Consider the following 12,934-nt stretch of genomic DNA (forward strand, 5'->3'; position numbering starts at 1 on the left):
CAATAAAGCACAGTCAAAAAGCACAAAGCAGCACACTCTGCAAATCTTTGTGTTCCCTTTTTCTCTTCTTCCTCTGTCTATATCCGCCTCCACTCTTCCTACAGCAAGCTTTGTCATCTTCCCCCCCGACTCTGGTTCCTGGAGCAGTGGCAGTTGGCTCATTTTATCCTGCACCATGGAGCACTTCCATTGGCCTGTCAGAGTGGTCTGGAAGCATTTCCGGGTGAGGTGGAAGCTCAATGTAGTAGGGCTCTGCAGTCCCTGCAGCACCCTCTAGCAGTACCCACGGAACCCAAAAGGGTTGTCCCACACTCCAACTCCCATGAAGCCCTGTGGGAATCTGTGGTGCTACAGCAACCCAGGAGGGCTGCCACCTAGCGCTCCGAGGAAGGTAAGGGTCCTGTGCTTATTCTCTCCCCAGGCATCCCAGCCAGGTAAGGGCCCTGACTGTCTAACACTACATATTATATATATATATATATATATATATATATATATACACATACACGGGCGGCACAGTGGCGCAGTGGGTAGCGCATATGCCTCGCAGTTGGGAGACCTGGGGACCTGGGTTCACTTCCCGGGTCCTCCCTGTGTGGAGTTTGCATGTTCTCCCTGTGTCTGCGTGGGTTTCCTCCGGGGGCTCCAGTTTCCTCCCACAGTCCAAAGACATGCAGGTTAGGTGGATTGGCAATTCTAAATTGGCCCTAGTGTGTGCTTGGTGTGTGGGTGTGTTTGTGTGTGTCCTGCGGTGGGTTGGCACCCTGCCCAGGATTAGTTCCTGCCTTGTGCCCTGTGTTGGCTGGGATTGGCTCCAGCAGACCCCCGTGACCCTGTGTTCGGATTCAACGGGTTGGAAAATGGATGGATGGATATGTATACACACAGAGTGAGTCAAAATTATGATAACACTAATGGATTATTTTTATCTTGACCACATCTTTTCAGGTCAACAGATAGGTCATGGTGGACCATTGCCATGGTCTCCACACTCCCCTGATTTGACATCCTGTGAGTTCTGGTTATGGGGTATGGTGAAGGAGTTCATGTATAGCAGAAAAGTTTGTAATATCAATGACCTGAATGACAGAATACGGACCATGGTATCATCTATTCCCTGCGAAATGTGTGTCCAGGCTTTAAATGGTACTGTTGTTTGTTGGTTTTGGTGACAAACAGGTTGAAACATTCCTGTAAATCATGCACATATGAAGTATGTTTTATGAACAAATTGTTTCCGCCATTCAAATGTTAACATAATTTTAACTCACTCTGTATATATGCAAAGTTGACTCACTTGCACACTCATTTACTCATCAACAAAAACACTATTCTACTGTTTAGTTAAAAAGCTGAAATTTTGCAGGACATTATATCTAGGGCAGTAGTTATCCACCAAGAAAGGACATTTCAATATATCAATATATGACAATAGAAGATCTAAATATTCCAAAATCTCAAAAACACTTTGAATGATTTAATTGAGACCTGTTAACGTTATAAAAAAAGAAAATTAGCTGACTCGTGATTTTCTTTTTGGCGATTTTTGTTGTAATTATGTGTGTTCTAATATTCTGCAATAAATATTCTAATGGAGTCATTGGGTACATGTAGTGCTCCCCATTCTGTCGGGTTCTTCTAACTCCTTGTGAAGTGGTAAAAAATACATACAATTTTAAAGGGCGCGGAGGTTGACCCCTATGGATTGTTGATCTCGCTTATACAGCATGCAGTAAACATACTTCAAACAATGGGATGGGGACGATGGACTCTTGAAATACAGGCAATTTTGCTCTTTCCTGCCTGTCCCCATAACGGTGGTCAGCGATCCGGCTTGGGAAAGGAAATCCACAGCCATTCGAAATCATGGTGAACTTTACAGTAGACCAGATCGGGGCAATCATGGACAAAAAGTCCATCATCTGTAACATATCTGTGATTGCCCATGTGGATTATGGGAAGTCCACACTGACAGACTCTTTGGTCTTCAAAGCTGGTATCATCGCATCTGCATGTGCTGGAGAGACCAGGTTTACTGATACAAGGAAGGATGAACAGGAGTGCTGCATCACCATCAAATCCACTGAATTTTCTATGGACTATGAGCTGACTGACAGTGACTTGGCCTTCATCAAGCAAAGCAAAGATGGGTCTGGTTTCCTCATCAACCTGATCGATTCACCAGGGCATGTGGACTTTTCTTCAGAAGTGACGGCTGCCTTGCACTTTACTGATGATGCCTTTGTTGTTGTTGAATATGTTTCAGGTGTGTGTGTGCAGATGGAAACAGTGTTGCCCTAGGCTATTGCTGAGCGTATAAAGCCAGTGCTTATGATGAACAAAATGGACCGTGCATTGCTCGAGTTGCAGCTAGAACCAGAGGAACTTTACCAGACTTTCCAACATATCATGGAGAATGTCAATGTCATCATCTCCACCTATGGGACCCCATGGGTAACATCATGATTGATCCAGTGATTGGCACTGTTGGTTTTGGCTCTGGACTGCATGGTTGGGCTTTCAAACTGAAAATGTTTTGCAGAAATGTATGTGACCAAGTTTGCTGCTAAGGGAGAGGCTCAATTGGGACCATCTGAGAGGGCCAAGAAGGTGGAGGACATGATGAAGAAGCTGTGGGGAGATCGGTATTTTGACCCATCTGCTGGCAAATTCAGTAAGACTGCAATATCCCCGGATGGTAAAAAAACTACCTTGTACCTTCTGCCAAGTTGTCTTGGACCCTATTTTCAAGATATTTGATGCCATCATGAACTTCAAGAAGTAGGAAACAGCCAAGCTGATTGAGAAGCTGGACATTAAGCTTGACAGTGAAGATAAGGACAAGGAGGGTAAACCACTGCTGAAGGCAGTAATGTGTCGCTGGCTGCCAGCAGGAGAGGCACTGCTGCAAATGATTACAATGCACCTGCCATCTCCTGTGACTGAACAATGGTACTGTTGTGAACTTCTGTATGAGGGTCCTGGAGATAACAAGGCTGCAATGGAAATCAAGAACTGTGACCCTAAAGCTCCTTTGATGATGTATATCTCAAAAATGGTGCCCACTAGTGATAAGGGACACTTTTATGCCTTTGGAAGAGTTTCCTCTGGCATTGTGTCTACTGGCCTCAAGGTTAGGATCATGGGACCAAACTGCACACCTGGGAAAAAGGAAGATCTATACCTTAAGCCAATTTAGAGAACCATTCTTATGATGGGTTGCTATGTTGAGCACATTGAAGATGTCCCTTGTGGCAACATTGTGGGTCTGGTAGGTGTTGACCAATTTCTAGTGAAGACTAGTACCATCTCTACATTTGAGCAAGCCCATAATATGAGGGTGTCAGCCCAGTTATCCGTGTAGCTGTGGAGGTAAAGAACACTGCTGATCTTCCCAAGCTGGTAGAGAGCCAAATCAGATCGTATGGTGCAGTGCATCATTGAAGAGTCAGGAGAACACATCATTGCTGGTGCTGGGGAGTTGCATTGGAGATCTGCCTTAAAGATCTAGAGGACGACCATGCCTGCATTCCACACAAGAAATCTGACCCAGTTGTGTCCTACAGAGACTGTGAGTGCAGAGTCTGATCAAATGTGTCTCTCCAAGTCTCCAAATAAACACAACTGTCTGTTTATGAAGGCCCATCCCTTCCCTGATGGTCTGGCAGAGGATGTGGACAAAGGGGATGTCTCTTCGAGGCAAGAGCTTAAGGCTCGTGCCTGCTACTTGGCAGAGAAATATGAGCGGGATGTGTCAGAGGCACGAAAGATCTGGTGCTTTGGACCTGATGGCACAAGACCCAACATCGTGGTTGATATCACTACGGGAGTTCAGTATTTGAATGAAATTAAAGACAGTGTGGTTGCTGGTTTCCAGTGCACAACAAAGGAGGGTGAAATCTGTGAGGAGAACATGAGAGCAGTTCGTTTTGATACCCATGATGTGACTCTGAATGCTGATGCAATCCACCGTGATGGTGGACAAATCAGACCAACTGCCCATCGTGTCCTATATGCCTGCCAATTGACAGCTCAGCCCAGACTCACGGAGCCCATCTATCTTGTTGAAATTCAGTGTCTTGAGCAAGTAGTAGAGGAATCTACTGTATGGTGTATTGAACAGAAAATGTGGCCATGTGTTTGAGGAATCACAAGTGGCTGGGACTCCTATGTTTGTAGTTAAGGCTTACCTGTCTGTAAATGAATCCTTTGGTTTCACTGCAGACCTGCACTCCAACACTGGTGGTCAAGCATTCCCTCAGTATGTATTTGACCACTGGCAGATTCTGCCTGGTGACCCCTATGAAGCTTCCCAATCTGCTCAAGTTGTGGCATAGACCCTTAAACGCAAAGGCTTAAAGGAGGGCATTCCAGCCCTGGACAACTACCTGGACAAGCTGTAACTGAACTCTGGTGATGAGCACAGGTTCATTGTGATCTCGGCTCATCCAGTCTTGTGGACTTGTTTAGAAATTTGTTTAAATATACCTTGCCAAAAGAAAAAATAAAGATTAAAGTTGAAAAAAAAGAACTAGGGTCTTCAAGCTGACCAAATTGCAAGACTAAACATTGCAATTATGTGTTCAAACCACTTGAATTTCTGAGGCCTAGCTGAAGGTGGCAAACTGGTAAAGAAAAGGTAAAGAAACTGACAACGCTTAAGCGGTATGTGCATGCTATCTGGTAAGAAAATGCATTGATAAGATGAAGAATCCATATACTTTAATTTTAAATGCTGCCAAACAAATGGATGTGATGTTGAGAAAGAAGGCCTTCAAGCACATGAAACTGATGTCATTATTGAACAATACAGAAAAAACGGAGAATTGAGGACATGGCGAGGAATGTGTCTATGTAGCTGGTTAAAAGGCTAGGAGCGAGTTGTTCCTGTGTCCTCGCATTGGATGAATCAACAGATATGACAAACCTGACTTACTTGTACATTGGGGCTACTTTTATCACAGCATGATACATGATATGCAATTGGCATCTGCTTGTACTCAAATAACTCCAAGTTCAATTCCATTTAAATTTGTGTGTTGGCAAAGTGTACCTTTTCGTGTATTGTACATGTAATTTAACTTGTCCTTGAAAATCAGGAGTTTATGAATATCTTGGGCTGCCTAAAACTCATTAATAGCTCAAGTGGGTTGCCTTTTGTTAAAGGCTGGGAAACACTGGCCTATGATGTTCATTTACTTTTAAATATTTTGCCAATATTTTTATGTGTATATATTTATGTTTTCTGCAGAGGAATGAACTAACCCTTTAAGAACTGCTAGATCTTAAATCATCTACCATAAATTATAAATGCCCTGTACTTGGAGTACCTAAATAAATTGAAAACAGACTATGTTTGCTTTTGAGCACAATATGCACTTAGCATAAGAGTATCATTATTGCCAGCACCATTTAGAGAGGCACATTCTTAATGCATCAGTTCACATTGCAAGAGACTCGTGTAGTAAGGAAGTGACTGAGCTCAAGAGGCAATCTCACATGTCTGTGTTGGGCTGCACAGCTCAGGTTATGCTATTCATTTGACAGATCTACTGGGGGACATTTCAGCAAGCTTGATGTTCCCATTTTCTACATGAACAGCTGAACTGACTTTCTCACCTACATTTAAATAAAGACTGCATGATTATCATAAATAGAATATGAGCTCTGGAAGACAGAGCACAGCCTGTGAATTTGTCCAAGGGTTTGACTTTCAGAAGCTATTCAGAAAGATGGTACAATAATTTATCAGCATACTGGTACTTACTATTGACAGTTAATATCTTCTTAGTGTGTTTCATTGTTTGAAAAAAGTTTGTGTACACTTAACCCTCAAAAGAAGTGACAAAATTTAAAATCCTAAAAATACACTGGTGGAGATATACTTGTAAGAGAGGAACGGAACCATTCACAAACAACACAAATAAAACAAGGTGGCTGTGCTGTGTAAAACCTGAAAATCTAATTTGTGCATGCTACTTGCAAAAAAGTATTTGCAAAGTTAAGAAGAGAATAAAATTTGCTAATGAGATTAAAGATATCTTATTATCTGTTACACAAGTATGGGGTAAAAGATTTGGATTCAGTGGTGGCCTCAGGGTCCTTAAGATTCACGGCACACTTCCAGACCTCTGGGCCTAGCACCTGGCGATGGAGATTTAACAGGTCTGGTAACCTGTTGTAAGACTGAGGCCCCCGTCGTCTAGAGGTTCCCACCCTTAACCCTGCTTTACCCTTTGGATAAAACTTTAGATCGATACCCCAGCCTAAACCTCTGATACAAGGTCAAATTTGAGGGTTTATACCAAATTAATGTTAAAAATCATGTATCTTATGTATTTAGGCACACAGCAAAACCAAATGCAAGAGGGTGATATGAGTGTGCATAAAGCATTTAAGGCTATTTTATCCCTTGTAGGCCACTAGGGGGCGTACTGCTACCCCAACCCCTGACACAGACAGTCAGGAAACAGGTTCACTCACCACCCGCATTTATTTACAATCAAAAGTGTACAAACCACCAACACCACACCACACCACACTACACTACACTACACTACACTACACTACACTACACTACACTACACCAATATACAGTCCATTCTCCTCCACTCTTCCTCAGGCTTTGTCTACTCCTTCCTCCCGACTCTGGCCCCTCAATGGAGTGAGGCGGCTCCTCTTATTCAGGTCTCGGGAGTGTTCCAGGTGGCTCATCAGTATTACCTGGAACCACTCCCAGGTGTGCTGGAGGTCCTCTACAGGGCTCTGCAGCTCCCCCTGGCGGCCCACACGGAACCCAACAGGGCTTCACCAAACTCCAGCTCCCAACATGCCCTGGGGAATCCGTGGTGCCACAGCTGCCCAGAAGGACTGCCCTCTAGTGTCCCAGGGGAGGTATTACCTCATCAATGCCCTCTCCCCTGGTCCTTCCACTTTGTTGGCGTCCCGGTCAGGTAGTGACCGTGGCCGCCCATGACACCCTATATATCCACTATAACTGATTTTCAAGTTGTTTTTTTTTTTTTTTTGTTAATCAGTCCTGAAATTACAAACTGGGTATGCTAAATACAGAATAAAGATGGATGATTTTTTTTTTTTGCTTTAATATGTCTTTCTTTTTACTATTCTAGTTATTTACTGATTAACCTACTAGTTTAAACTGCCCCACATTGCTGAGACTATTTATTTCTAGAACATTAGCACATGTGGAAAAGGAAAAATGACATATATAACATATAACATATTGTCACACATGTGTGCATGGGAGGCAGCTAAAGGGCTTGAGTAAGGGCAATTCCGAGTCAAACCGGGAGGTGGCAGAGTGCACTGATTCTTTTTCTTCTTGGCCTGCAGACCATCCATGGGAGATTCAACCTGGCCCTGTTGACGTCACTTCCGGGTCCGAGCCCATGGAAGAAGACCTTGTTGGTTCCGGCCCCTTTGATGTCACATCCGTGCTCGAGCCTATGGCTGAAGACCCTTATGAGCCTGACCCCTCTGACTTCACTTCATGTCTTCCCCTTTAAAAGCCTACACCTTTTCCTTATTCCCTCAGTTCTGTTTTGGACTTGGTTTTGTGCACATCAGTGCTGTAAACATTTTTGCGACTTTGCAGCCAGGATACCAAATATATGGGTGGCTGCCCCAAACCTTGCTATGGCTTTGTGTGGAGTTTCTGACATTGGCATAGTTGGCAGGATAGTTGGATCCCGGATGAGAAGGGGACAGGACCTGCAACGTACCCAGGTGGGAGCGTACTATGGCCGAGTTTTCAGGCGGAGAGGGTGTCCCGCGGTTCGGAGAGACTTGGTACAGACTCCGCTCCCGGCACACTTAGCTGGACAGCCTAGGCAGGCCAGGAAGTGTGTGGGAGGGGCTCACAGAATTGGGCTGCTCCGGATGGGGGAGGCGAAGGGGGCTTATTATGCTCTCTCAGAAGAGAGTGCCCGCCTTCCTGTGAAGCAGAGCCCCGATTTCCACCTAGGGGTGCCCCAGACTGGCAGGTGAATAAAGAGAGAAAGTGGAGGTTTGACCCAGAGCGGCCGACCCACAAACAAGCCTGGTCATTATGGGCTGCAGTAGGGCACTGGTTACGGCCAGGTGAAAACATCAATCCAAACATCCACTATCCATCCATCCATCCATTATCCAACCCACTATATCCTAACACAGGGTCACGGGGGTCTGCTGGAGCCAATCCCAGCCAGCACAGGGCGCAAGGCAGGAACAAACCCCGGGCAGGGCACCAGCCCACTGCAGGGCACACACACACACTCACACACCAAGCACACACTAGGGACAATTTGGGATCGCCAATGCAGAAAACCAGAGCACCTGGAGGAAACCCACTCAGACATGGGTGAGATCATGCAAACTCCACATAGGGAGGACCCGGGAAGCGAACACAGGTCTCCTTACTGCAAGGCAGCAGTGCTACCACTGCGAAGGTGAAAACAAGCCCTAATAGCGGTTTCGGCCAGCTGGTCTGGGGTAAAGACTTTCAAAACATGGAAGGACTAATAAAACGCATTGAGTCACAGGGGACGACCTTGCAGCCTGGGGGAGCAGAACCGTCCCTTAGTCAAGCTCAGCCGGCGTATGTCCCAAGGTCTGGCCACCCCCTGATACCCGACAACATCGGAGCTTGAGCCAACGTCCCCGGAGTTGCGGGCATGCAAACCGCTTGGGAACAAAGGAACAATGCAGGTGAATGGAGAGGAGGAGTTGGTGTGCTCTGACAGGAGTGGTGATCGTAAACGGGTTTATGACCAAAGCCTTATTTGATTCCGGCAGCAACATTACCATTGTTGCCCACCGGTTTGAGCTTCCGTGACAGTGGTTAAAAATTAAGACCGGTATAACCTGTGTCCACAGAGTAATCCGCTGGTACAGGTCCGCCACCTGTGTCATCAGTTGCGGAGGATTGGTACAGAAATTAACTGTGCCGGTCCTCCCAAATCCACCACTCCCGGTGATACTGGGGTGGGACTGGTCTAAAATTAAAAGCGGTGAGACACATATCACTCCTGGTTCTAATTTGGGCCTAGTTGTAGACGAGGATGATCCATCTCAAGCTGCCTCCATGCCGTGTAACCAGCCGGCAGAGAGAGACGAAACAGCCTCCCTGAGTGACGTGGCAATTCCTGGACCGTTGCGAGCCGATACGTCATCCTCCAGCACCGAGACGGAACGGGAGGAAATCACGCTCCTTGAGGTTGGCCTGGACCTTCTCTCCATTTTACAGTTTCAATTTAGAGAGACGTCGGCTTCTTTTAAAAGTGAGAGTGGAATGACGAATGAGGAATAGCGTCCTCACTTTGTTTTGGAGAATGACCTTCTGTATCGCGTAGCAGAGCATGAGGGCCAGGAGTGGAAGCTACTGCTAATCCCGCGGAAGGTCTGTGAGTCAGCACATGCCCACCTCCTAGATGGTCACTTGGGCACGAGAAAACCCTGGAGCGGATCAAGCTACGCTTTTATTGTCTGGGAATCACTGAGGAGGTTCGTCGCTTTTGCACTTCCTGCCCGGAGTGTCAATTGTGACAATTTCCTAGGAAGGACTGTGCTCCTCTCGTTCCTGTTCCCCTAATTGATGTCCCGTTTCACAGAATTGGGGTCAATTTAGTCAGACCCCTAGAACCCTCAGCCCGAGGACACAAATATGCTTTAGTCCTCGTGGATTATGCTACCAAATACCCTGAAGCTGTTCCATTGCACTCAGCTACTTCTAAAGCCATCGCATGGGAATTGGTAGGGGTCTTTGAGAGAGACAAAATTCCTAAGGAAGTCCTGACGGACCAAGGGACACCTTTTACCTTGAAGACATTCAAGGAGACTGCCAAGTTACTTAAAATAAAGCATCTAAAGACTGCAGTGTATCATCCTCAAACTGACGGTCTGGTAGAGAGATTTAATCAGACTCTCAAACAAATGCTTCGTAAGGTGGTCAACAAGGAATGAAGGAATTGGGATAAGCTCCTCCCCCTCGTCCTTTTTGCTTATCGGGAAGTCCCACAAGCCTCCACTGGATTCTCCCCTTTTGAATTATTGTATGTGTGACAACCCCGGGGCATATTATTTTAAAAGAAGGATGGGAAGAAGAGGCTCTTCCCTCTACAAACATATTGGAATATATCGTGCAATTACGTGATAGATGTGGCAAAGTATGGCCCTTCCTTAAAAGTCACAAGGAAGAGGCACAAGCAGCACAGGACAGGATATTACGACAGTGGCACGTCTCTCTGGGAGTTCCGCCCTGGAGATCGGGTCATGGCCCTAGTACCTACCACCCACTCTAAGTTACTAGCCCATTGGTAAGGTCCATACAAAGTTAAGGGGAGGAAAGGACTTGTCGAGTATTTGGTGAAGCAACCCAATTGTCAGCCAAGGGAGAGGGTTTATCATGTAAATCTGCTGAAACCGTGGAAGTACAGGGATCCCGATCTCTCCTTCGGTCAGCCCCACTCACTCTTTGCTCACACGGGTAGCCTTAACTTCGGTGTGGATTTAAGTTCCAGACAGCGACGGGAGCTGGTAACAGTTATCCTAACTGTCCCGGAGGTAGTGAGTGAAAACCCCGGAAGGACCACTCGGATTGAGCATGACATTGTGACAGAGCTCGTGGGTTATAGTCCGAGAACATCCGTATCGTCTTCCAGAGGAAAAATGAGCTGAAGTGGAGCTTGAGATCAAGCACATGCTGGAAATAGGAATAATAGAGGAAAGTCATAGTCCCTGGTCCAGTCCCATCGTCTTGGTTGGTAAGCCTGACGGGAGTTGGAGGTTTTGCAATGACTTCCGTTGACTTAATCAAGTCCAATTTGATGCTTATCCAATGCCACGAATGGACAACCTCCTCGAGAGGCTTGGACAAGCTCAGTATTTGACCACACTGGACATGACAAAGGGGTACTGGCAGGTTCCTTTAACGGACTCTGTGAAGGTTTAGACCACGTTCAGCACACCTAGCAGATACTGGCAGTATCGTGTCTTTCCATTTGGGTTACACGGGGCTCCGGCAACCTTCCAGCGTCTGGTGGACAAAATGCTCAGGCCTCATAACTCATATAGTGCTGCCTACCTGGATGATAGATACTTTATTAATCCCAAGGGGAAATCCACATAATGAATTGATGATGTGGTCATCTATTCTAGCACATGGACGGAACACCTACAGCAGGTAAAAGCTGTATTGCGGACACCTGGTGAGGCCGGACTTCAGATTAAGCCCAAGAAATGTTTCTTTGGGTTGAGTGAAGCCAAGTATTTAGGCTACCTTTTGGGTTGGGGTACTGTGAAGCCACAATGCTTCAAAGTAGATGCCATTTTGAAATGGCCCCATCCACGAACCAAGTGGCTGGTCCAAGCCTTTCTTGGGTTGGTGGGGTACTACCGCCGGTTTGTGCCCCGGTTCTCGGAGAGAGCGGCACCCTTGACTGATTTCACAAAGAAGAGGGCCCCAAACATTGTGGTATGGACTAAAAAGACAGGCGCTGCATTTAGTGACTTGAAGCAGGCCCTTATGACCGCACCAATTTTGAAAACATCTAACTTTTCTTTACCTTTCATCCTCCAGACGGACACTTCGGACACAGGCCTGGGGGCCGTGCTGAGCCAAAGCGTCGATGGTGTGGAACACCGCATCATGTTCCTGAGCCGGAAACTGTTGGAACGAGAGACCAGGTATGCGGCGGTAGACAGGGAGGCTTTGGCGATTACACAGCTGAGGTACTACCTGTTGGACCGGGAATTCACGTTTGTCATGGGTCATGCACTTTTACAGTGGATGGCCCTGCACAAGGAGTCGAATCCACGGGTCACCCTGTGGTTTCCTAACCTACAGCCATACAAGTTTTCGCTCGTTCATCATTGGGGCTCTCTCCACGCCAACGCAGATGCTCTTTCTTCGGTTCACAACCTCTCGGTCAGGGTCGCCTGACCCAATAGGTCTGGGCTGGGGGGGCCTTGTCACACACGTGCGCATGGGAGGCAGCTAAAGGGCTTGAGTAAGGGTAATTCCGAGTCAAACCGGGAGGTGGCAGAGTGCACTGATTCTTTTTCTTCTTGGCCTGCAGACCATCCATGGGAGATTCCACCTGGCCCTGTCGACGTCACTTCCGGGTCCGGCCCCTTTGATATCATGTCCATGCTCGAGCCCATGGCTGAAGACCTTTATGAACCCGACCATTCTGACTTCACTTCCTGTCCTCCCCTTTAAAAGCCCCCACCTTTTCCTTATTTCTTCAGTTCTGTTTTGGACTCGGGTTTTGTGCACATCAGTGCTGTAAACATTTTTGCCATTTTGCAGCCAGGATACCAAATATGAAGATGCGAGTTCCAAAATCTGCTAATTACACCTTTTGGTAAAATTTAGTGAACAAGTGATTATGACTTTTCATGCAGTTGGTCATGTGCCGAAAATATGTTTGAGCTTCAAAACCTGCTAATTGCAACAGTGTAGCGCTATAGTTTTAGAGATTTAGTTTCAAAATCTGCTTATGGACCCATATTTTTCTATTTATCTCCAAAATATATCTTTTGTACTTAGCTGATTTTGGAACTGAGCTCTTTATATACGGGTGGCTGCCCCTAACCTTGCTATGGCTCTGTGTGGAGTTTCTGACAATATTCAGATTAATTCAGTGATATTTTATTTACAAACTCATATAGTGTATGATTGTGTTCTTCTGTGTATGCTCCTAACCTCCACTACTAAGTACATAGATTATCTTTTGCAATTTGGCTAAATATTTTTCGTAACGTATTTACTAGTTTCTAGTCTTTTTTAAAATTAGAATTGATCTCGCTTCTGGCTTGTCACAGACAGTAGCCACTAGAAATCAGATAAATGGATTTTGTATGGATTTTACATTTACCAATGAACTGCAATGCATGCAAACCCAGGCACTGGCTTGTCATGACTGCACTTCCAATA

The 12,934-nt window shown here is 46.0% G+C and overlaps 1 pseudogene; it reads left to right on the forward strand.

Annotated features, from left to right (window-relative positions):
- Positions 1-1,819: 1,819 nt before the first annotated feature.
- On the forward strand, positions 1,820-4,531 carry LOC114654607 (elongation factor 2-like; annotated as a pseudogene).
- Positions 4,532-12,934: the final 8,403 nt, after the last annotated feature.

Source organism: Erpetoichthys calabaricus, chromosome 7 (assembly GCF_900747795.2).
Source record: "Erpetoichthys calabaricus chromosome 7, fErpCal1.3, whole genome shotgun sequence".
Classification (NCBI taxonomy): domain Eukaryota; kingdom Metazoa; phylum Chordata; class Cladistia; order Polypteriformes; family Polypteridae; genus Erpetoichthys; species Erpetoichthys calabaricus.